This window comes from Muntiacus reevesi, chromosome 1, assembly GCF_963930625.1.
Source record: "Muntiacus reevesi chromosome 1, mMunRee1.1, whole genome shotgun sequence".
Lineage (NCBI taxonomy): Eukaryota > Metazoa > Chordata > Mammalia > Artiodactyla > Cervidae > Muntiacus > Muntiacus reevesi.
Genome location: NC_089249.1, coordinates 229,216,002 through 229,241,728, shown reverse-complemented (window position 1 = coordinate 229,241,728; position 25,727 = coordinate 229,216,002). Strand labels below are relative to the sequence as shown.

The following is a 25,727-nucleotide window of genomic DNA, read 5'->3' as shown; positions in this document are numbered from 1 at the left end:
AATTTTTTTAAACACCATACACAGAAATAAACTCAAAATAGATTAAAGACTTAAACATAAGACCAGATACTATAAACCTTAGAGGAAAACAGTCAGAATGCTCTATGACATAAAACACAGCAATGTCTTTTGCATCTGACTCTGAACGTAATGGAAATAAAAACAAAAATAAACAAATAGGGCCTAATTAAACTGAAAAGCTTTTGCACAGAAAAGCAAACCATAAACAAAGTGAAAAGACAGCCCACAGAATGGGAGAAAATATTTGCCAATGATGTGACCAACAGGGATTAATCTCCAAAATATACAAACAACTCATGTACCTCAACATCAAAGAAACAAACAACCTAATCAAAAAACAGGCAGAAGACCTAAATAGACATTTTTCCAAAGAAGATATACAGATGGCCATAGGCACATGAAAAGATGCTCAACATTGCTACTTATCAAAGAATGCAAATCAAAACTATATATCACCTCACATCAGTCAGCATGGTCATCATCTAAAAGTCTATGAACAACAGATCCTGGAGAGGGTGTGGAGAAAAGGGAAGCTCTCCTACACTGTTGGTGGGAACGTACAATCGTGCGGCCACTATAGAGAACAGTACAAAGGTTCCTTAAAAAACTAAAAACAGAGCTACTATATGATTCAGCAATTCCACTCCTAGGCACATATCTGGAGAAAACCATGATTTGAAAGGATTTGTTGTTGTTTAGTTACTAAGTCATGTCTGACTCTTGCAATCCTATGTCTTAATACATGCACCCATATGTTCACTGCAGCACTGTTTAAACACAACAGCCAAGACATGGAAGCAACTTCAATGTCCATCAACAAATGAATAGATAAAGAAGATGTGGTACATACGGACAATGGAATATTACTCAACCATAAAAACAATAATGTCATTTGCAGCAACAAAGATGGACCCAGAGATTATCATAACTAAGTGAAGTAAGTCAAACAGACAAAGACAAATATCATATGATAATGCTTATATGCAGAATCTTAAAAAAAGATGATACAAATGAACTTATTTATAAAACAGAAACAGACAGACTTAGAGAACAAATTTATGGTAACTGAAGGGGAAACATAAGTTTGGGATTGACATATACACACTATATTTAAAATAGATAACCAACAAGGGCCTACTGTATAGCACAGGGAACGCCACTCAACCTAAATGGGAAAAAAATCTGAAAAAGAACAGATACCTGTATATGAATAACTGAATCACTCTGCTATACAACTGAAACTAACACAACAGTGTAAATCAACTATAATCCAATTTAAAATAAAAACTTTTAAAAAAGACTGTGTTGAATAGTATCTGATGATCCCACTCAAGACATGCTCAAAGTCACAGGATTTTCAGACATTCAACCATAAAATGAGAAGAATAGAAACTATTCTTTCAGAAAGTGGCCCATGGAGATAACAAAGACCTCAGCAAAGTAGAGATGAAGGAAAGAACAGTTTTTCAAAGTTGTTATTTTTTAAATGATAAGACAAGATACCTGGCACTGACCTTGCAGGCAGTAGGGCGGAGAATGTTCCTCTGGAAAAACCGAGCAGCCCCAAGGGGAAAAATATATTGATAATGATACTCAAGAGTCCAAAGAAATGACTCACCCAGTCATTCCACAATAAAGTCCATGCACAGAGAACTTCTAATCGACTTTTTATTGCCTCATAAATAAATGAATGAACAAGGATTATCAAGACATTTGCAGAAAGCCTGCAACATAAAAGAGCATAACAAAACAGAAAAAAGAAAAAATAAAGAAAATCCAAATGTCCAAAAAAACCAAAACAATAAATTATGGTGTATCTATATAGTAGTTTCTTTGCACTTATTTTCAATTTGCTTTCTAAGCATGATATAATATTAAGTGTAAGAAAAATGCAATAGCATGATCCTGATTTTCTTTAAAATAAATATCAATAAATGGATCAATGTTACAGAATGACACATTCTGTAAGAGACCCACACAGTAGTCGCCTAATTTAATAGAAAGGTACTGCAACTCAGAAAGTAAAAATTAGTCTTTTCAATAAATAGTGCCAACTATTCTTATGGGAGAAAAAAAAATGATCTCCATCCTTATAAACCATGAATAATTCACACTACACCATGTACTTTTATATAAAAGCTAAAGCAATCACACCTTTAGAACAAAGTTTATAATATATTCATGACTCAGGCAGTATTTACCCTATGACCTAGCAACTCTTCTCTTAGAAATATACTGAAGTAAAATGAGTGCATAAGCACACCAAAGATATATGCATGAATCGTCACTGACTTCCCTGGTAGTCCAGTGGTTAAGATTCTGCACCTCCAATACCTGGGTGCAGGTGCTATCTCTGGTCAGGGAACTAAAGATTCCATATGCTGTGTGATACAGACAAAAAAATAAAAAAGGTCAAAGCAGCTTGATTTATTATAGCCCCAAACTGGAAACTATCCAAATGTTCATCAACAGCAGAACAGAAAGATTACAATATAGTCTATCAAATAGAAACTGCCCAGCAATAAGGAAAGAATGATAATTATCTGCAGCAACATGGATGAGTCAAACAGACAATGATCAATGAGAGAACCCAGACTTCATATTGCTAAGATTCCATTTATATGAGGTTCAAGAACAGCCAAAACGTATCTATAGATACTGACTGGAAGAGGCACAGGAGGTGACTTCTGGGATAATGGAGACGTTCCCCATCTTAAGCTGAGTCATGATTACATGGAATACTCCTGGAGTTGTACATTAAGATTTTCATGCTTTAAGTGTACAGTAACAGTAGACATAAAATTTGGCTAGATGGAAGAAAAAAAAAAACACATTTATAGTGGTTTTCCCTGGGTGCTAGAATTACAGGCAATTGTTATTTATTCTGTATTTTAAAAAACCCCACAGTCAGAAAAAAAATTGTTTTCTTAGTGCTTTTTTGGTGTTTTCATGCTACCCACCTATTTCTTTTTTTTTTTTTTTAATAGCTAGAATGCCTCTGTAGACCTTCTGTCTCCTTCTAGTACTCTAATTTCCCTTCCTATTACTAAAAATTCTCCTTTATGGATAAACTACTTTATATCTGCTCATCACTGCTTTTTACAGTGATTTTTGTAATTGTGATTTTTTTGGGGGGGGGTGGGGCGCTTCCCTGGTAGCTCAGACGGTAAAGCATCTGCCTACAATGCAGGAGACCTGGGTTCAATCCCTGGGTCGGGAAGATCCTCTGGAGAAGGAAATGGCACCCCACTCCAGTGTTCTTGCCTGGAAAATACCATGGACTGAGGAGTCTGGTAGGCTACAGTCCATGGGGTCGCAAAGAGTCAGACACGACTGAGCAAATTCACTTTCACTTTCACTTTATACCACGAGGCATACAGGATCTTAGTTCCCAACCAGGGATCAAATCTGTGCCGCCTGCAGTATAAGCTCAGAGTCTTAACCATTGAACAGCCAGGGAAGTCCCATGATTCTTTTCTTCACAAGACACCACAGTTCCTTAAGCTGTTTAAATGTTTTCTTCTGCTTCAAACTGAGAAGTCACTTGGCTAAGTAACAAACTTGAGGTTAAAAAAAAATTTCTCTAGGTTACATAGAGACTTTCCCCACCTTGGAACTATTCTTATATTCAAAGCCAGAAGTTATGCTTATCCCTCTCTCTTTATATATCCTTTTTGGGAATTTACAAAACTGCAAAGTTTGAAAACATGAAAGCTGATCTTATTCTAAAGACCTCCTCTGTGTCTTTTTTGAACTCCCTAATTAGCTGGCCTTTTAATAGGATCTTTGTGAATAGATTATTTTATATTCTAGGTTCCTCAGGTTTTTTTTGATTCTCATACCCATAATTTGGGGGATGACTGTGCTAAAAAAAAAAGCTTTAGAATTACTAGTTCTGTGCTGCTCTACCATCTCAGGTTTATAGTTTTCGTTAAATTTCAGTGTTGACATGTTTGTTTATCCCATTCACAGTCATCTGGCCATTCTAAAAAAAGTAGAGACAACGGGTCAGGGGAGTCAGATAAGGTTTCTAAGAAGAAGCTATGATCACACTGAGAATTAGGCAGAAAGAGGAATTCAGATTACTCAAACCTCACACTCTTGTCAGAGGTAACACTCAAAAACAACCTTGCTAAGAGTAAACTTTCAGGATCATTGCAGCTTCTTTTTCTATTATTTTTATAACTTTTTCTAGTTATTCTTTATATCTTTTAATAGGATTCATGCAATTTTGTTTGCTTGGCAGATAACTATTGGCAAAACCGATCATTTGTTTATTCAACATTAAGTACTTACTACCTGAGAGGCCCAGTAATGAGGATATCAGAGGACGAATTCTAGCTGGCTTGCTCTTCCTCTTCAGTACCTCTGATAATAAAATTCTTTTCCTTTTGTTGGTTACTGCATCAGACGGAAAAATCTGGAAGTTCGCTAAATTTCAAGGGTATGGTGTGGGTGGTTTGGCTAAACAGACCAGACACTTTGCCTGGTTCAGAGGGCAGTTATCTCAAAGTATTACTCCAGTTTACTGAAACTCAGGTACAAGTAGAGAATGACCCTGCCAACAGAGGAAGTGGGTCACATAGTGTGAACCTGCTGTGGGCCAAGAAAAGAAGCAACAGCATCAAATCTGAACCCCAAAGCCACAAGAATAGGCATTCCATAGTCACATGCCTTCATCTAGGAAGAATCTACTCCTGACATGCAAGCTTCACACTGGGGACCTGGGGAACAGCAACAGCAAGGGTTCAGGTCTACTATATTTTTTTTTTTTTTTTTTTGGCCTGCTGCATGGTTTGTGGGATCTTAGTTCCTGGACCAGGGATTGAACCTGTGGCCTCCTCAGTGAAAGCACAGAGTATTAATTAACCACTGGACCACCAGGGAATTCCCAGGATTCACTTCTAAAAGGTGGCAGTGACATTCACAATAACAGAGCAACACCAGGAGACTCTGACAGTTGATACTATGACATAGACAAGATCTTTGTTTTTATGACTTCCTCACTATGGGTAACACATTTGGCTGTGTTACCATTTCCTAAGTTGCTTTCTTTGGGGAACAGGGGGGAAGGAGACAACCTACTGTTTTATTCATTACTGTCTAAATACTGATTCTGGTATCAATCTCCCAAATATTATTAACCACCCCTACTTCATTCATAATCTTTTGTTTGCCAGAGAGTTAACCAGGCCTGGAGCTGTCCTCACATAATCAATGAATGAATAAACCAGAGCATGCCTTTTGTATCAGCATTTTGGCTTGTGGCTTTAGAGTAGTAGCCTCTCAGTGGAATGCACAATGACACAGAGCTCAGAAATGGGCTCTTCACTGAACAAGGGCCTCAAAATGCACAAGGGAGGCAAAAAAATAATAGTGGATCATCCACCCCTGGAGGCCCTGTTCTGGAGTAATGAAGAATTTCACGGACTGTCTTGTTTTCCCTTCTTACAAAGGCTATAAAAACTATTTATTGCTTATATAACTGAGTTACACATGAAACCAAAAAAATCTACAAACTATTTAGTAACATGGCTTGCTAAAGCCACTCAGGTAATTGCTTTAAACCACTATCCCCAACATTAAACTAATACAAAGATGTAAGCATTCTCCATTTGTCCTGATACATTAGATGAAGAACAATGAAGTCTGAAAAGTCATACACATGTTAATAATTCACAGTAGTTCAATATTATTTGAAAACATGGCCATAGCCAATCTCATCTCCCTCCAACAATAAACTTGCAGCCTTGAAGACTGTGAGAATCCAGAGAAGTTCCCCTAAACACAGGAAAACACATCATCTGCTAAAATCTCATTGCATAAAGCTTTCTATACAGAATCTCTGGCTGGATCCTAGGCCTGTCATTCTCTAAGGAATAAGATATATAACCTTTATTAAACAGCCCTCAAAAAAAAAAAAAAGCTTCCTGAATTATTCAACCATCAAAAAAGAATGAAATAATGCTATTTGCAGCAACATGGACAGACCTAGAGATTACCATACTAAGTGAAGCAAATCAGAAAGAGAAAGACAAATACCATATACTATCACTTACATGTGGGATATAAAAGACAACACAAGTCAACATATCTACGAAACATAAACAGACTCACAGATACAGAGAACTGACTTGTGGTTGCCAATGAGGAGTGGGAGTAGGGGAGGAAAGGACTGGAAGTCTGGGATTAGCAGAGGCAAACTTTTATGTATGCGATGGATGAACAACAAGGTCCTACTAAACAGCACAGGGAACTATATTCAATATCCTGTGACAAATTATGAGGGAAAAGAATATGAATAGAATATATATGTATGACTGAGTCAGTCTGCTGAGCAGCAGAAATTGGCACAGCATTGTAAATCAACTATACCTCAATAAAATTTAAAAAGAGAAATGCAAATGCGAAAACAACAAAAATCGCTATCTGAAAATATCTACCAACAGCTAAAATAGTGTATCCTGAACCATCCAGGCATCAGAACCCTATTCCTCTCTAATGTTTGGAGGAAACACCCTTTCTTTTACAGAGAATTCATTCTTTTTCCTTATAAATTCTTCAATAAAGACTCATTTTTAAGTGCAACTTCAAATAATAAAGTCTATTTTATGAACCAGAAGTTCCACCTTTAGGATTTATCCTACAGGTATAGACTAGTGCCAGTATGCCAAAAAAAAAAAACCCCACACAATTTTATACCACAAACACAAATATTTACTATAACATTTGTTTACAACTATATAACATATTATAGATAAAAGACATACAAATACATATACGATATTTGTTTGTTGTTGTTTAGTCACTAAGTCGTGTCCAGCTCTTCTGTCCATGATATTTCCCAGGCAAGAATACTGGAGTGGGTTGCCATTTCCTTCTCCAGGGGATCTTCTCCACCCAGGGATTGAACCTGCATCTCCTGCATTGGCAGGCAGATTCTTTGCCACCACAAACACAAATATTTATTATAATATTTACTTATAATAACTATATAACATATATTATATATAAAATACATACACAGACATAAATGATATGTAACATCCTAAAGGTCCACCAATATGGGGACAGTTAAGCCATGGAATTTCCAAACCACAGAACTGCTATTTGACCCTTAAGAAGAATGAGGTAGAATTACATGCACTGATAATGGAAAAGTGCCAACACAGTGAAAAAAGCAAATTACAATACAAAGCATTCTTACTATCCCATTTGGGCTTAAAAATAAAGTTCTATTTCTAGACCTGAATAGGTTACAGTTATATTAGTGAATATAATTATTCATTAAACTGTACCTTTTTTGTCATACACACTTTTCTACACAGTTGGCCCTCTGTATCTGCAGGTTTCACAACCTTGGATTCAACCAACAGCAAATTAAAAATATTCAGAAAAAAAAAATCTCAGAGAGTTCCAGAAAGGAAAACTTGAATGGCAACCATTTATAAAGCATTTACAATGTGTTAGGTATTATAATCCAGAGATGATTTAAAGTATTCAGAGGATATGCATGCTGCTGCTGCTGCTAAGTCGTGTTAGTTGTGTCTGATTCTGTGTGACCCCCATAGATGGCAGTCCACCAGGCTCCCCCGTCCCTGGAATTCTCCAGGCAAGAATACTGGAGTGGGTTGCCATTTCCTCCTCCAATGCGTGAAAGTGAAGTCGCTCAGTCGTGTCCAACTCTTTCTCGACCCCATGGACTGCAGCCTACCAGGCTCCTCCGTCCATGGGATTTTCCAGGCAGAGTACTGGAGTGGGGTGCCATTGCCTTCTCCAGAGGATATGCATAGATTATATGCAAATACTATGTCATTTTATCTAAGAGATTTGAACATCCATGTAATTTTGGTGAGAAGGTCTTGGAACTACTGAGAGGTGACTATACATGCTAAAAAATGGAAATTATCTTTAGGTAAAGTCTATTTCATAGCTTTTAAGAGAACCCAGGTGGTGCAGTAGTAAAGAATCCACCTGCCAATGCAGGAAACACAGGAGACTCAGGTTCAAATCCCTGGGCTAGAAAAATCCCCTGGAAGAGGGAATTGCTACCCACTCCAGTATTCTTGTCTGGACAGTTCCATGGACAGAGGAACCTGGCGGGCTATAGCTCATAAGGTAGTGAAGAGTCAGACACGACTGAGCAGGCACACAACCTATTTCTTAACTTATTGAGCAGGAAAGCCACGCTTCTTGGTGCTTCCAACAACTATCCAACTACTACTGAGAATATGTTTTGTTCCAGCTTCAGGGCAGGATCCACAGCTGTGAACAGACCCATAGATTCCAGGGGAACCTCACCAAGGGCTCCTTCTCCAGCCTTTATTAATCATGGATGGCTCTCTGCAGAAACCACAGGACACCTGAATGCAGGACAGACTACTGCCCTTCGGCTTCTGGAAGGACTCCTCAAAGGTGGATCTCACTCAGCCCCTTGTCTGATAGCCCCCAAAATGCCAGCAATTCCCCCCACCTCTCACGATCCCCTTGGGAACTCCAATGTCCAGCTTCATCCGACCACAAGTTCAGGGACTCTGGTCAGTATCCAACTAATGCAGCTATCTGAAAGCCATAGGGAAGTGAAGACTGGCTCCTCCTCAGACAGACTGGGATCTCTGAATTACATCTAGTCACTGGGATGTATAGGACGGCATTGTCACTCTGCAACTTCAAACAGCCAGTCCTCAAAGTGACAATGGACAGAAAATGAGTTCAGCAAGAGGGAGGGTAGAAGCGAAAGCAGCAGTGAACAGAAGGAAAAGTAAAAGGGAAGAAAGCCGTTAACAGAGAAAGTGAGTTGAGGAGATGAAAAGACAGGTTAGAGCAGGCAGAGAGAAAAAAAGGAGGAACTCTGCCCCCCGCCAACCTGAGAGGACACACCAGAAAGGCACAGGTCCATCCCTTCCAACAAGCTGACAAGGCCACTTCCCAGGCCAGGTCCCCCACCAGCAGAGCCCCTGAAAGATGGCTCTGCCTTCCCCCCTCCCAGAGCATTAGACTAGGCTTTGTGGGAAAGTTGAAATCTTGATAGCTTAGAAAGAGGCCCCTACAGCTTCATGTGCTGGTAATTTAACTAAGCACTCCTGGTTCCTGCCAGCTACCAGGCTGGCCCTGGCTTCGCTTCATCATTAAAGCAAGCTCTCCTGACCCTCTGCAGGAGCCACAGCTCTGTCAGCACCGTAGGGCAACCTCAAAGGACAAGAGTGAATTTCACTGCACACCAGCAAGTACCAGTCACACCTGCCACGTGGTCACCCCAAGGACCAGACAACCCAGGGCAGTGCACTCCTTCCTCCTTTCTTTTCTTCCTTTTCATAGAATTTTTAAAATAGGCATTACAGACAAAAAGGTTACACAAAACAGAGGCTAGATGCTAACTTCAGAGTTCTGTCATTAGTTACATCCACCAAGAGCAACTGTATGTTAATATATAGAAGCCAAGGAGACCAAAGGAGTACGAGGCAGTGATTGATTAATTAAAACCAAAACAAGAAAACCAAACTGCATCCACCCTGAGCAAAATTTTGAGTTTTCCAAGTGCACACTTGCACAGAAAGAGCAATAGAACACAGCATCAATAAAGTTACATCCTTGGCAGAGGGCCTAGAATTTATTGATGATATAGCATACAGGTTCACCACCACCCAGGCCTCCTTTTGACAAACCTCCTATCAAAACACCAGTGGTTTCAACTGACTGCATGCATTTCTCTTTAGTTCCTAGACCCTTCATTCTGCTGTCTTCCTGGTATCACAGAACCACTTGGAGTTTCAGGAGATGGGATTCAAGGGGCCCTCTCTGAAACTTGGCTACCCTCAAACCATCCCTATCACCTGTCTACTGCCACCTGAAAAAATTCACAGTGAGTCATATCTTTGGATGAAGGCAGTATTGGATATGTGGCACGGTTTGGGGAAGGTGGACAATTTTAACAGTTATGCTTTTTAATATTTGCCTTCTATTTGTGTCAGATGATAGCTGCTTCCAATTTAAGTCAATCATAGCTTCCCCTTTAAATAACTTTTGGAGTTTTTTTAAATGGCACGCTTTAAAGAAAAAATGTTAACAGTTCTGAAGGCAAAGAGATAAGACAAAAATCACGCAGATGGAATACAAATAAACTGTCCTACTCCAGTATTCTTGCCTGGAAAATCCCATGAACAGAGGAGCCTGGCAGGCTACAGGCCATGGGGTTGCAAAAGAGTCGGACTCAACAGAGTGACTAAACAGCAATAACAGCCATCACTGGTGTTTCTACTGCCACCATCACAATCAAGATTTGCCAAAGTTTAGTTCCACTAAGTCAACAGAACCAGAGGGATGCAAAAACTGCATCAGGGATTGAAGAATCAAATCTTAGTGAGAGTGTTGCAGAAGAAAGGCTGGGGGTGGGGGAAGGAGGGACACAGGGTCTGGGGTCTATGGGAAGCTAGCAAGCAGCAGGAAAGCAGTAAAAACAGGCTTAAATATAAGGACTCATGAGCTAGGCACTTTCCTACAGAAGTCCAGTACCACATCTTATACCCACATGATCCTACCCAAGGTCCCGAAGCTGAAAGTTCACAGGTAAAGTACTGAGGTCAGAAGCCAGGTACCATTTCCCAGGTCTTTTTCATCCCAAAAAACGTTGCAACTCAACAGCCCCCAGCCCTACTTTTTCGTGAACACTGGCCACGGGGTCAGATGGTTTTCAGTCGTGATCTACACTATTTTCTGGGCCAATTCTCTCGACACTAATGACTCTTTAGCACAAATCAGAGAAGTAATAAGAGGCATCTGTGAATAAGGCATTACTCTCTAATGAGTAAATTCAGGTAAATCAAACCCTCTTCTCACCATGATTACTAAGACTCCCTTTTATCATTTACTTGCATCATCACAATAAACTGAATATCACAATAAAGCAACTCAAACAAGTTTTTTGGCTTCCCAGTGCAGATAAAAGTTATATATTCACTACACTATAGTCTGAGGGTGCAAAAGCATTACGTCTAAAAAAACAATGTACACACCTTAATGTACCTCTGATGTTTGGAAAAGACTGAAGGCAGGAGAAGGGGACAACAGAGGATGAGATGGTTGGATGGCATCATTGACTCATTGAACATGAGTTTGAGAAAGTTCTGAGAGTTGGTGATGGACAGGGAGGTTTGGCGTGCTGCAGTCCACGGGGTCGCAAAGAGTTGGACACAACTGAGTGACTGAACTGAACGCACCCAATTTAAAAATATTTTATTGCTGAAAAATGCTAACAAACACCCAAGCATTTAGCAAACTGTAATCTCTTTGCTGGTAAAGGTTTGAAGTATTGTAAGAATTACCAAAATGTGCAAAGTGAACAACTGCTGTTGAAAAACGACATCGATAGATACAGGGTTGTCACAAACCTTCAATCTGTAATAATCGCAGTATATGCAAAGACCGACAGAGCAAAGTACAATAACGTGAGCGAGGCCTATTGGGAAATGGAGTGCTTCCTGCCCCATTAGTAAACAGGGCTATCACCAACATTAACAACTGCAGCCCTCTACGGAAGCCCGAGCCGGGCAGCCCCAAGGGAACTCAGGAAGGAGAATGCCTGCCATTCAGCTTCCCTCAGCCTACAGCCTCTTCCTGCTGTGAGAGTAAGCCCTGATGAACAGAAGATATTCATTCACGTGACACTGGCCTGATAGCTGAGGTGTAGATCAAAGGAATGATTTCAGTTAGCCCAGCTTCTCACATCTTCCACATACAGAAAATAGATAAATTCCTTAACTTGGGTTATCTGGTTTTCTTTAAATAACAATAACCTTTTGATGTTCAGACTACCTGCCTTTTGTTGCAAAATTTCTATATAACCTGGCTCCCCTTCTCATCTCCTTGGAGCAATTTTCTCAGGATTACTTCCGAAGCTGTCTTCTGGGCTTAAAAGTCCTCAAAATTACCACTGAATAACACTCAACTTTAAGTTGTGAATGTTTTTTAAGTCGACACTATGATCAAAAGGTTCAGAAAAATAGACACTATCCCTTATTCTGTCAAAGACGTAAAGACTTGCTGCCCACAGAGACTGGATTCAAAGCATTTATGAACTGAAGGGAGGGCCCATTCAGTTTCCCAGCTCTGATTCTGAGGCCCAAATAAGTACTAATATTCCACACACCACAGTGAAAGTCGCTCAGTTGTGTCCAACTCCTTGCAACCCCATGGACTACACAGTCCATGGAATTCTCCAGGCCAGAATACTGTAGTGGGTAGCCGTTCCCTTCTCCAGCGGATCTTTCCAACCCAGGGATCGAACCCAGGTCTCCCACACTGCAGGCGGATTCTGCAATAATATTCCACATGTGCCTCTGAAAAACTACAAAGGAAGTCATTCTAAGTTCCCAAGATGGTGTGAACCTTTTTGGTCGGAGCCTGGAGGGTGAACTCATGCCCAGTCCCCTTGCTTCTAAACTGCTGGGTTTTAATTGCTGACTCCCATTTTACAGGCAAGTCAATAAGTAGCCTTGGTCAAGTGTGAGGAGGTTGGAGGCCTAGAACACAGCTTTCAATTCAGCATGAGAAAAACTGGAAGCCTCTCCTGTCAGCAACTTCCCTCATGTGATAACTATGCCACAAGTCTAAGAGATGGATGTTGTAATTCTGTAGGGTTCCTGGATGCTTCTGCAACCATCTGAATCCCTACCTGACCAAGGACTGGCAGAGAGACATAGTAGGAGAGGGGAATTTTAAAAGGTGACTATTTCACTCCTCATTCAATTTAGTGAGCATTATTGCTCTCTTCTGTCTCTGAAGAGCTTAATAACTAACTCCTTCTGGGTTGAAAGGATACTGGATCAAAAACTCCTAGGTTTACTCCAGGCACTCTAAACCAGCTGGATAAAATGTAAAACAGTCTGAACTTATTTACATATGAAATGCAAACATGAACTTACCCGTAGGCCTCCAGATCACACTATTGGTTTACTGGTGACCAAACCCAAATATACCAGGAAACAAATAAAAAAGCCTTAGGGTGCTCAATGAAGCTTTCATAAAAATTCAGAATGTCCACCTCTTTTTTTTTATTTCATGGTATCTGGAAAAAATACCATTCATCCAACAATTAAAATATTTGCCTTGGAGGAGCTCAAATTTCATATAAATGTCCTATGAATACTCCTTCAGAATCTCTGTGAAGAGAGCACTGCCCATTACCCCATTTCAAGGGCGAGGAATGTTTCCAGCCAGGAAAGAAGGGCCTGCTGTTGGGTGACAAAGGCACAGGCCTAGAAGGTTCCATGGGGGTCTCTGGCTCATACCCTAGCCCTGCCTCTCATGTGGGCCCAGTTTCCCTTAAAGGAGGTTATTTCTGTTCTTCAACAGAACAACCAGCCCTGGTGTTTATCATAGCCTATGTTTAGGGAAACACTATTTTTTCTTCCTATCGAAGTCTTAAATTCTCTACCAGTGGGAAACTTGTGGAGGTAGCAAGGGTGAATGAAAGCGGAAAATTTCCCAAAACTCTTGGCCTACTTAATTGCCCTGACAACACAGTTATGAAACCGTTGGGTGTCGTCTCAGGGGCCTCCAAAGAGCTCCCAGTCTTTTATACCTAAGCACAGAAAAGAATTCAGCGAGAGGCAAAGTGACAGATGAGATTTACTAGAACAAGATGCTTGTAAGGTTTACAAGCAGGCAGGCAAGTGTTGCACTGCCCTGAGTACTCAGTGGATTACATTTTTATAATCAGAGAAAGAGAGGGGTGGGGGAGAAGATCTTTGTCTTTCTTGAGTAGTGTCACACTTCCATGATCAGTTCTTCCCTCAGGTAGAGCAGGCATGTTTCCTTGTCCCTATTTGATCAGGCCAGGACTGTCAGAGCACTTTGGAAAAGTTATTCAGGTCTCAGTACAATGCGGGTGGGTCTTTCATTTTGAAAAGCCACCTTCTCATAAATGATTGTTTTTGTCTGCACAGAGCACATCCTGAGGGTCATTAACTTGATGACGCCACTGGGAAGGTTGTAGGCCTTCTTCTCTACTATTGTTTTATTGCTTGGGGGGCACTGTGCAGTGAACATGTCTTAGGGGCCAAAGAGTATGTTTTAGGGATCATTAACTCACTGAGCTCACTGGGTAGGAGGTAGGTCTCACGCCACCACTGCTTTATTGTCTGGGGGCATGTCTTGTGCTTGGTTTTGTTGCTAAGCAGGTTAGATTTGATTTTATTGTTAAGCCAACCAATCTGGCTTTGATGCTAAGCGACTTGTTTTGCTTTATGAGTCAAACAAGCGCACAGGGTCTCAGAATCTTCCCATTATTTTCTTCAGTGATCATTAGTCTTACTGTAGTCTCCCAAAGCCCCCTGAAGTTCCCTCTCTAATTCCCTAACTGGGTTTCTAAGCTAACTATTTGCTTATCCTCGTGCTTACTTGTGTGTGTGCTCAGTCTGACTCTTTTCGATCTCATAGATTGCAGGCCACCAGGCTCCTCTGTCTATGGAATTTTCCAGGCAGGAATACCGAAGTGACTTGCCATTTCCTACTCCAGGGGATTATCCTACTTTATCCCTATTAATTATCGTGTTTGGAGGGTGGGGGGACCGTTTACAAAGAAAGTATGATTATCTGGCCATTTCAAATATTTCCAAAGAGATTTACAAAGTTGATAACACTTTTTTTTAAATGTGGCCCAGAAATCTAGATACTTAATATTATGGGGCTCCTGGAGAGCCCAATAAAAAACACTAACAAATCCTACCAATGAATAAGCACACAAGGGGAAAAACTCTTCGGGTTAGTAGAAATATGTTGTAAACACACATTGCTCAATGCTCAAATGGCCTGTCTTAAGATGTCATTTACAGAGAATGTTGTTGCTGATCTGACTGGAAGTTCGCTTTCCCCAGGTGCCACCACTCTGGATTTGTCCTCCCTTGGGTGCTGTGCTGCTTTCTCCATTTATGCACAAACCTTGACAAGTTCTTGGCAATTCCCTCAACTGCCTTTTACTGTACAGGATCCCTGGAGGTTCAATTCTGTTTTCTGGAGTCAAACAAATACAAAACAAGTTGGTGAGAAGTTTCGGCTATTTCACTTCCTCCAGAAAAAAGAAGTTTGTGGAAGATTCAATATAAAAGGGACAGCTGTTTGTGTTTTTTTTTTTTTTTAATTTTTTTCCCCCACAGGATCAATAAATTTCAGAGTTGGAAAAAATTGTACATCACTCAATCATTCCTCTTCAATAATCAAAATATCTTCTTCTCATTTCTCAAGAATTTATGACAAAAATGGCCAATTAAAACTTATGCAGCATTACCTGGAAAGCCCACAAACTCAAAGTAGTAGGTAGGAAGGGGGGAATCTGTTCGACAATTAACAAAGAGCATGGAACTCCTTTCAGCTTCCCCAATGCCCCCATATTCATGTTTTGGGCACTAATAATCCTTCAAGAACTTCTGTGCCATTAAATCTCCTATCAATCACTCAGACTTTGGGTTTCACCCTAGGTATAAGAGGTGTTGTAGAACACTCTGAAACCTCTAAAGGGTAAGCGCTGTGGTCAATGCAACCTCAATGCATATGGAGGAAGGCAAACCCCGAAAACAGTCATACCTGACCGGGTCAAATGAGACAAGAAAAGGCAGCTGGGTGCTTCTTTTCCCTAAGAAGGAATTTTTTAAAAAATCTAGGATAATTGGCACCTGGCTGCCTACGCCCCTATCCCTGTCTCCTACAAACATTTCCGAAGCAAGGTTTCCAGAATCCCAACAGATTATAGTTCCAGGCGTTGTCATCTCTTTTTTCAGGCTGTCACAACAGCCTCCTCAGTCTCCCCATACCACTGTTCCCGCTACCGCAATCCAGCCGACGCTTCAGCGGCTCCCACCCACAAACCCTCAGCTGAGTACTCAAAAGAGTTTTTCCAAATGGGCCCTAACTTAACTTTCCAAACTTCTCCTCCGCCCCCCAAACCGCCCTAGCACTCAATCCAGTAAGTCTTTCCTTTACTTCCAGCTCAAGGTCTCTTTCCCAGAGGTCCCCTTTCCCTCCCCCCCTACTCTTCCAACCCCCACAGCTGCCGGAGTTTAGCCCCGTCCCTTGGGGCTCCGCTCAGATTTCACTCCCCCCAACAGGTCTATTCACATTTCTATCAACCGCACTCAAAAGGATTGAAACATCTTTTCTGAACACTTCTGGTCCCAGCTCCCGCCCGGCCTTGTGCCCCCAGCAGGCTCGGTTCTGATCATGGAGTGGGTCGCCCGCAGCGCTCTAGAAATCGCAGCTCAAGGCGAAGAGACGCGTACGCCTCTCGCAGACGTCCCTCGAGACCGGGTGTGGCAAGCCTAGCTCTCAGTCCTCCACCCAGAGGCCCCAGCGGGCAGTGCGGGCAGTGCGGGATCTTCCCAGCCTCAGCCAGCCGCGCTGCGACCGGACCTGGAGGAGCAGCGGCGAAGCGCCGCGGTGTGTATCAGGCCGGCTGCAACCGCTCCGCCGGCTCCCGGCCTCTCCCCCAGCTCTGAGCGCTTCCCGGCCCGAGTCCGCCCGTCGCGCCCGAGAGCCCGTCGCTCTCCCAGCGCCCTCTGGGGAGTTCGGGGGTGCGCAAAAGCCCAGAAGGACTCTGCCCGTGCCTAACCCCCTCCCTGGTCCCAGCTTGACTGGGCCCGGGTCCACCGCGGGGCTCACCTCTCCTCTTTACGAACCCGCTGAGCACTGGTTCGGCCGGGACCCGCTGGAACCGGACGAGACCGCACAAGTGGCGCCGCACCTGCCAAGGAGCGAGTGAGGAGACTGGGCTCGCCTGACGTCACGACCTCCCCGAGAGCCGCGAGTGCGGAGTCACCTGATCACCCTGGCAACGCGCGCGGGGCGGGGCGAGGCGGGGGGCGGCGTCACAGCGCGAGCCCCGCCCCCAGCAGCGCGGCCTGGAGGCGCCACCCGGAGCGCTCCCGAGCGGCTGGCGGAAACTTGAGGTCCGGCTCCGGCCGTCCGCCTCTGGCCTTCAAGTAGGCATGGATAAGTGGCCATGGATCCCCGAGACTCCAAAAGGCAGCCACCTCAGGCTGGATCGGTGCTCCGAGACTCCAGATGTTACCCCCTCGCCGTCAGGGCAAGTGCCTGGCGTCAGGGCCTGTGTCCTCACCGAACCCGTAAGGGATTCAGTGCAAGGCGTGCTGCAGGCTTCGCTTGTGGGCTGCTTCTCTCCTTCTAGAGCCAACTAGGTTCGAGGGTTTGCTTCGAGAACTGTACATGAGAGGACTAGGGCTGAGGCTGATAACTGGATTGCTCTCTGGCAACTTTACCCATAAGCCTCACAACAAGTAGTGCAGCCTTTACTGGAGAATATAAGACTTCATTCACTCAGGATGAAGAACAGGCTGTAGCCCAGCCCGGTCCTCCTGTCCTGCAGCCCTCCTCTGCCAACAGAAAGAGAAAGCATTGAAACACTCCCAGAGCAAAGTTTAGCAGAAGCCTGAAAGTCCTAGTTGAAGTCCGATTTCTTTTCAGTTTAGAAATTGATTTTCCCTTCAGTTTCCTTCCCTAGCTCACTATGGTATGCCTACATCTCTGTGACTTTGCAGTCACTAGACATAGACCATCAGTTTCAAAATGAAAATTTAAGATCCTGTGGAGGTCCTGGTTTGAGATCCACTGCTTATTCTATCCCTTTACTTCTTTCTGAGTTCCATTTAAGTTTTACTGTCCTACTCCCTGCACCACTATGGAAGTTTTATGTATGTTGTCCTTCCCTCTTAGAGTATGGGATTTTAAACCAAAAAGTTATTTTATAAATAACTTCTAGTGAGCATCTTTGCCTGGCAATGGGTGCTTAAGGCACAATCCTTGAAGATTAAAAGTTTATGAGTGATGCATCTCATATCCAAGTACCACCTGTACTGTTTACTTAATAGTTTTATTTCAAGTGACACTTGTTTATTTTTATACATTTAAAAAAGAAACTAGCATATAAATGGGGGTGGGAGGGTGGGAAGACAGCTGTGAAAGAGAAGAATCATGGCTCCAGACAGAATTGTACTAAAAGGAGAGAGATTTAAAACATGAGCCCAGGTTCCAAAGGGCAGAAATTAGGAGGCAGGAAGAAGGTGGGAGCAGGGCAGGGGCAGCCAGACCTGGGGTGGCTGGTTGGTCTGAGGAGGGGAACTCCAAGTGTAGGTTAGGGATGCGTGGGGGAAGAGCTGGGTTGGAATGAGGTTTGAGGGATGCAGTAGAGGGGAGAAGTCTGGGAGCGGAGAGAATGGAGAAGGGATCTAGAGGAAGGAGAAGGAGCAGTGGTTTGGGGAGGGACTACTGAAAGGAAGGGTGTGCTAACAGCATTAAGGAAAGGGAGATTACAAAAATGAGGACTGCAAGGAAGGAGGAGCAGTGAGAAGAACCTGATGGAGGCCGTATGGGAAAGCTCAGAGCCTCTGAGGCTGTAATGTGGGCAGAACAAGGTGAGATGAGGGTGGGGGCAGGACTAACTGCTTTGGAAGACAGGGCAGTCGGACATATAGGGCCATGCCGTGGGAGAAGAATGATGTTTTCAGTAAGGTCCTTGGCCACTCCCATTTTACTGAGTTGTTTAGGGGTGATGGCAATAAGGAGTTCATGATCTGAGCTACAGTCAGCTCCCGGTCTTGTTTTTGCTGGCTCTATAGAGCTTCTCCATCTTTGGCTACAAAGAATATAATCAATCTGATTCCGGTATTGACCATCTGGTGATGTCCATGTATAGAGTCTTCTCTTGTGTTGTTGGAAGAGGGTGTTTGCTATAACCAGTGCGATCTCTTGGCAAAGCTCTGTTAGCGTTTGCCTTGCTTCATTCTATACTCAAAGGCCAAATTTACCTGTTACTCCAGGTATTTCTTGACTTCTGACTTTTGCATTCCAGTCCCCTATAATGAAAAGGACATCTTTTTTGGGGTGTTAGTTCTAGAAGGTCTTGTAGATCTTCATAGAATCATTCAACTTCAGCTTCTTCAGCATTACTGGTCAAGGCATAGACTTGGATTACTGTGATATTGAATGGTTTGCCTTGGAAACGAACAGAGATCATTTTGTCATTTTTGAGATTGCATCCAAGTACTGCATTTGTTGTACTTGACTCTTTTGTTGACTATGATGGTTATTCCATTTCTTCTAAGGGATTCTTGCCCACAGTAGTAGATATAATGGTCATCTTAGTTAAATTTACCCATTTCAGTCCATTTTAGTTTGCAGATTCCTAAAATGTTGATATTCACTCTTGCCATCTCCATACAGTCAGCAAAAACAAGACCAGGAGTTGACTGTGGCTTGGATCATAAACTCCTTATTGCCAAATTCAGACTTAAATTGAAGAAGGTAGGGAAAACCACTAGACCATTCAGGTATGACCTAAACCAAATCCCTTATGATTATATAGTGGAAGTGACAAATAAATTCAAGGGATTAGATCTGATAGACAGAGTGCCTGAAGAACTATGGACAGAGGTTCATGACATTGTACAGGAGGCAATGATCAAGACCATCCCCAAGAAAAAGAAATGCAAAAAGAAAAAATGGTTGTCTGAGAGGCCTTAAAATAGCTGTGAATAGAAGAGATGCAAAAGGCAAAGGAGAAAAGAAAAGATATAACCATTTGAATGCAGAGTTCCAAAGAATAGCAAGGAGAGATAAGAAAGCCTTCCTCAGTGATCAGTGCAAAGAAATAAAGGAAAACAACAGAATGGGAAAGACTAGAGATCTCTTCAAGAAAATAAGAGCTACCAAGGGAACATTTCATGCAAAGATGGGCACAATAAAGGACAGAAACGGTATGGACCTAACAGAAGCAGATGACATTAAGGAGAGGTGGCAAGAATACACAGAAGAACTATTAAAAAAATATCTTTACGACCCAGATAATCACAGTGGTGTGATCACTCACCTAGAGCTAGACATCCTGGAATGAGAAGGCAAGTGGGCCTTAGGAAGCATCACTACAAACAAAGCTAGTGGAGGTGATGGAATTCCAGCTGAGCTATTTCAAATCCTAAAAGATGATGCTGTGAAAGTGCTACACTTCAATATGCCAGCAAATTTGGAAAACTCAGAGTGGTCACAGGACTGGAAAAGGTCAGTTTTCATTTCAATCCCAAAGAAAGGCAATGCCAAAGAACGTTCAGACTACTGCACAATTTCAGTCATCTCACATGCTAGCAAAATAATGCTCAAAATTTTCCAAGCTAGGCTTCAACATGAACTGAGAACTTCCAGATGTTGAAGCTGGATTTAGAAAAGGCAGAGGAACCAGAGATCAAATTGCCAACATTCACTGGATCATAGAAAAAGCAAGAGAGTTCCAGAGAAACATCTACTTCTGCTTTATTGACTATGCCAAAGCCTTTGACTGTGTGGATCACCACAAACTGTGGAATATTCTTAAAGAGATGGGAATACCAGACCACCTGACCTGCCTCCTGAGAAATCTGTATGCAGGTCAAGAAGCAACAGTTAGAACTGGACATGGAACAACAGACTGGTTCCAAATTGGGAAAGGAATATGTCAAGGCTGTATATTGTCACCCTGCTTATTTAACTTATATGCAGAGTACATCATGAGAAATGCTGGACTGGATGAAGCACAAGCTGGAATCAAGATTTCTGGGAGAAATTCAATAACCTCAGATATGCAGATGACACCACCCTTATGGTAGAAAGTGAAGAAGAACTAAAGAGCCTCTTGATGAAAGTGAAAGAGGAGAGTGAAAAAGTTGGCTTAAAACTCAACATTCAGAAAACTAAGATCATGGCATCTGGTCCCATCATCACATGGCAAATAGATGGGGAAACAGTGGAAACAGTGACAGACTATTTTGGGGGCCTCCAAAATCACTGCAGATGGTTGACTGCAGTCATGAAATTAAAAGATGCTTGCCTCTTGGAAGAAAAGTTATGACCAACCTAGACAGCATATTAAAAAGCAGAGACATTACTTTGCCCACAAAGGTCTGTCTAGCTAAAGCTATGGTTTTTCCAGTAGTCATGTATAGATGTGAGAGTTGGACTATAAAGAAAGCTGAGCGCAGAAGAATTGATGCTTTTGAACTGTGGTGTTGGAGAAGACTCTTGAGAGTCCCTTGGACCGCAAGGAGATCCAACCAGTCCATCCTAAAGGAAATCAGTCCTGAATATTCATTGGCAGGACTGATGTTGAAGCTGAAACTCCAATCCTTTGGCAACCTGATGCAAAGAATTAACTCATTTGTAAAGGCTCTGATGCTGGGAAAGATTGAAGGCAGGAGGAGAAGGGGACGACAGAGGATGAGATGGTTGGATGGCATCACTGATTCAATGGACATGAATTTGAGTAAATTCTAGGAGTTGGTGATGGACAGGGAGGCCTGGTGTGCTGCAGTCCATGGGGTCACAAAGAGTCGGACATGACTGAGTGACTGAACTGAACTGAACTTGGGTGTGACGGAGATAACCATCAGAGGAAAAATAGAATGTTCCCCACCCTCATTCCCACCACCCCCTTGAGGAAGGAGTGCTATCATATGAATACAAACTCAAGCAATGTTACTTGGCAGCAATCTAGAACTGAGACATGGCCAAGGCGCGTGGCCATTTCTAGGATTTGACCTTCAATCCCAGGAGTGAGTAGTCAGCCAGATATAGAAGTTGCTGGAGTTTCTTCAAATTTTCTTTCCTGAAAATAAAGAAAAATGCCCATGTGAAAGGTCCTGACAATGCAAATTTTTGTGAATGGATTAGCCATAGAAATGGCAATGGATTTTCAACATTTGTGAGCTCAGGAAAACCATCCAAAGATTGCAGAGGCAGCATAATGCAGGGGTGGGGAACATATGCTCTGTGATTTATCCATTTTGTGAAATGAGACAAGTTATCCACATTCCTTGAGCCTTAGTCTTTTCTGTAAAATGGGTATAATACCCCCCTTGTGAGACTGTCATTAACTCGAGGTGAATTCTAGGTCAAAGGAATGGCACAGATTCAGGTTTTCAGAAGGCCATTTTCAAACTCATTGTATTTGGGGGACTTCCCTGGTGGCCTTGCAATGATCAGGATGCAGATTCAATCCTTGGTCAGGGAACTAACAGCCCATATGCCACGGGGCAACTTAGCCCGTGCTGCAACTACTGAGCCCATGGGAGCCCGCACACCACAACTAGAGAGAGTCTATGCACTATAACAAAAGATGCCAGATGGCGCAATGAAGATCCTGCATGCTGCAACTAAGACCTGATGCATCCAATACATAAATATTTTTTAAAAATCACTCTATTTACATTGCCCCATTTATTCACTCACCAACTGGATGAAAGAATGTTTCTTGGATGTCTAATATACACACTATACCATGATGGATATGAAAGGAACAAGTTCTCTGACTTGGTCCTCCAGACTTCAGACTCCTGACAGGACAGTGGGACAGTATGAGAGCTCACAAAGGCCCTGTGAAACTGAAGCCTAAACTATGTCATGCCCTTCTCTGCCCTCAGCATTCACGAAGAGGGACGCCATGCTGGCTGCATTGGCTGAGGTGGAATGTATGAAAGAGAGGGTCTGGAACACAGCCTGAAAGGCAAGATTTGGAGAAGTGGTGAGAGAAAAGAGCTTTCTTGGTCATGTCATCCAGATGACATGAACACCTGGGACAGGGGCTTAGTAAATATTCGCTGAGTGAATATATGAATGAATGAAAGACTGAACAAATAAGCCAAGGCCACCATTAGAGAATGGTGGGCACAGGCACAAGGCCAGCCTAGGTCGGCTGTGCAAACTGGAGAGTTGTGGGAAACAAGGTAGGGACCGTGCAGACTGTAAGAGGAGCTTTTGAAACAGCAGAATCTTCTGGTAGCATCACAGGGTCTGGAGCCAGGGTGACAGGGTTGCATTCGAACTCTATCACTTATTGGCCACATGTCCTTGAGAAAGTTATTTAACCTCTTTCTGTGTTAGTTTCCTCATTTGGAAAAAAATAACATAGATTACGTTGTTATCTACTTTATAGATTTTTCCCCCACCCCCATCCCTACCCACAGTATATCTACAGTGTTATTTTGAAGATTAACTAAGATAATGTGTATGAAATCTAGACATGGAGCTTGGCATCTAGTATGTGCTCCTACTGGAAAAGATGCTTTTGAACTGTGGTGTTGGAGAAGACTCTTCAGAGTCCTTTGGACTGCAAGGAGATCCAATCAGCCCATCCTAAAGGACATCAGTCCTGAATGTTCATTGGAAGGACTGATGTTGAAGCTGAAACTCCAATATTTTGGCCACCTGATGTGAAGAGCTGACTCATTTGAAAAGACCCTGATGCTGGGAGGAGGAGGGGGATGAAGGCAGGAGGAGGAGGGGGATGAAGGCAGGAGGAGAAGGGGATGACAGAGGATGAGATGGTCGAATGGCATCACTGACTCAATGGACATGAGTTTGAGTAAACTCCGGAGGTGGTGATGGACAGGGAGGCCTGGTGTGCTGCAGTCCATGGGGTCGCAAAGAGTCAGACATGACTAAGTGAAATGAACTGAACTGAAGTGCTCCTAACTGTTCACTTTTCTTTATTATTGGTATTGGTTTTATTAAGGCATGAGAAGAAGAGTGTGGATTCACTACAAAAACTATAGGAATCTACTGAAGCGCCTCAGAATGGAAAATGGGAATGGGAGGCAATGTTATGTTTTATTTTTTAGAATAGATTTTTATTTATTTTTAAATTTCTTTTGGAGTGTAGTTGCTTTACAATGTTGTATCAGTTTCTACTCTATAGCAAAGTGGATCAGCTATATGTACATATATCCCCTCCTTTTGGAGGATGTAGTGTTTTGTAAAGAATTGTTTGGAAGCAGCATCCAACATGGTCAGAAGGGAGAGTAGGGGCAAAAGTGCAGCCCCAAGAGCTAAGGAAGGGCTGACCAAGGACTAGAAACCACCCCTTCTGGAGAGAAGAAGGACTGTCTTTTGCTCACATGTGTGTGGCAATTGGAGTCTGGCAGGTAGAGGTGCACAGAAATCCTGTTAAAATGAACATCTCTATACGCTGCACAGGTCAAATAATGTCTTTTTGGAGCTCACAGGCTCAGTGGCAAACACTGTGGAACTCCCCTCAGAACATCTGAGTTTTAAAGCACTGGGAAATCCACTAAGAGTTGGCCTCTGGCTTTTCTCCCTTGGAAACAGACAAATGAACACATGTGAAAGGAAAGTCAGTGAATGTGGCCAGCACATACACAAAAACCAGAAAAAAAACAAATCAGATTGTTTTCATGTTTGAGGATATTAAAGAAAGGGGAAAAAGCTTCACTTCTGTCTTCTAGCTCATTGGTCTGCCTGATTGTCACGGAATTTGAGGTCCACGTGAAGGAGGAAGGTGTCAGTTTGCTTTCGGTCATGCTTCAAGGTTTCACCTGAGCAATGAGTTTCAGTTTTACGCATCTTTTTCCTGATTTACATTTTCAGATTCCAATTTGCTAGTCAGGATTGTCTCCATTGCAAGGAACTAAAATGCTCTTCAAGTCAGTTTAAGAGAGAGAGAGAATTTATTGGCTCTTGAAACCAGGAGTCTAGAGGCAAATCTGAACTTCAGGCATAGCCAGATCCAGGCACTCAGTCAGTATCACCAAGAACCTCCTCTCTTGCTCTATCCCTCGGCTCTCTTTTCTGTGCATTCTCTGAGAGTGCAGCTCCTCTGAGAGTGTTAGAAGCACATTCTCAAAACAGACAAAAGGCTTTCTCTTTCCCAGAGAACTTTTTACTAAGAAAAGTTCCAGGTTGGAGTCTTACTGTTTACATCGGCTTGGGGTAAATTGCTTCTCTCTGAATGTGTGGTTGTGGCCAGGGGATGTGGCATCTTGGCTAGTTCGTGCTGTCATCTGGAACTGGGAGTAAGGCTAGCCATCTCTCAAATCCCACATTTGAAAGTGTGGAAAGAACAGCTTCCCCAGGAAAATGGAAGTTTAGTTACCAGAACTAGGAAGAACAGATGCCTAGCAAACAAAAAACACAGCTGACCCCTACAGGCCACTGATACCAAAACCACAAGCTTATTGAAAAGTCCTGTAGGCACATGTATGCAATAATATGAAATTCCAGTATTATTCCAGAAGGATAGCTTTGACTCTATTTGGGAGCCAGCTTACTTTCTCCAGTATTTCCAGGAAAATTGTATCCACTGGGGGGCAAACTCCAGCACTGAGAGGTTAAGCCTTGTTGAGATTATGGTATAGAACCCACCACTGGTTTTACCTAAGTGCACTCTCTTCTCTGGAAGGATTACTTCTGAGGAAAGTGCTTCAGAGAGTACTTCATGCTTTAAATGTGTTTGTACAGCACCTTGAGTTCTCAAGAAGCACAGCATAAAGGCATGCAATTTTAATTGTGACTTTTCAAAGCACTGATTCCTAAAGTGGCCTGGCATTTAGATAATGATCTTAGAAATCCAGCCCTGGAGGAAAACACATTTTTCTCATAGGCTGTGACTCAACTGAGTATGAAGTTTTCATCAACTCTTAAGAATCTCCCTGATTTCTGATATTTTGAAAATAAGGGGGAAAAAAATCAGCACCTATAAATTTGAGGTACTCAGCCTATATGTCTATTTGCATTTATATTTATACAATGAACCAATGATTCATGAAGAAGGGAGCCACAGAGGATGAGATGGTTTGATGGCATCACTGAATCAATGGACATGAGTTTGAGCAAACTCCAAGAGAGATAGTGAAGGACAGGGAAGCCTGGCATGCTGCAGT

General features: G+C 42.5%; 2 protein-coding genes across 3 annotated transcripts in view; both read right to left on the bottom strand.

Annotated features, from left to right (window-relative positions):
* Window positions 1-16,827, bottom strand: part of CYSTM1 (cysteine rich transmembrane module containing 1) — a 57,014-nt gene extending 40,187 nt beyond the window's left edge. The window contains exon 1 of the mRNA XM_065918687.1: window positions 16,672-16,827. The gene's annotated coding sequence lies outside the window, so the exon portion shown is untranslated. The remainder of the gene's footprint in view (window positions 1-16,671) is intronic.
* A 1,184-nt stretch (window positions 16,828-18,011) lies between these two features.
* PURA (purine rich element binding protein A) overlaps window positions 18,012-25,727 on the bottom strand; it is a 68,120-nt gene continuing 60,404 nt past the window's right edge. For both annotated transcript variants that reach the window (XR_010660910.1, XR_010660911.1), the window contains exon 3: window positions 18,012-21,658. The gene's annotated coding sequence lies outside the window, so the exon portion shown is untranslated. The remainder of the gene's footprint in view (window positions 21,659-25,727) is intronic.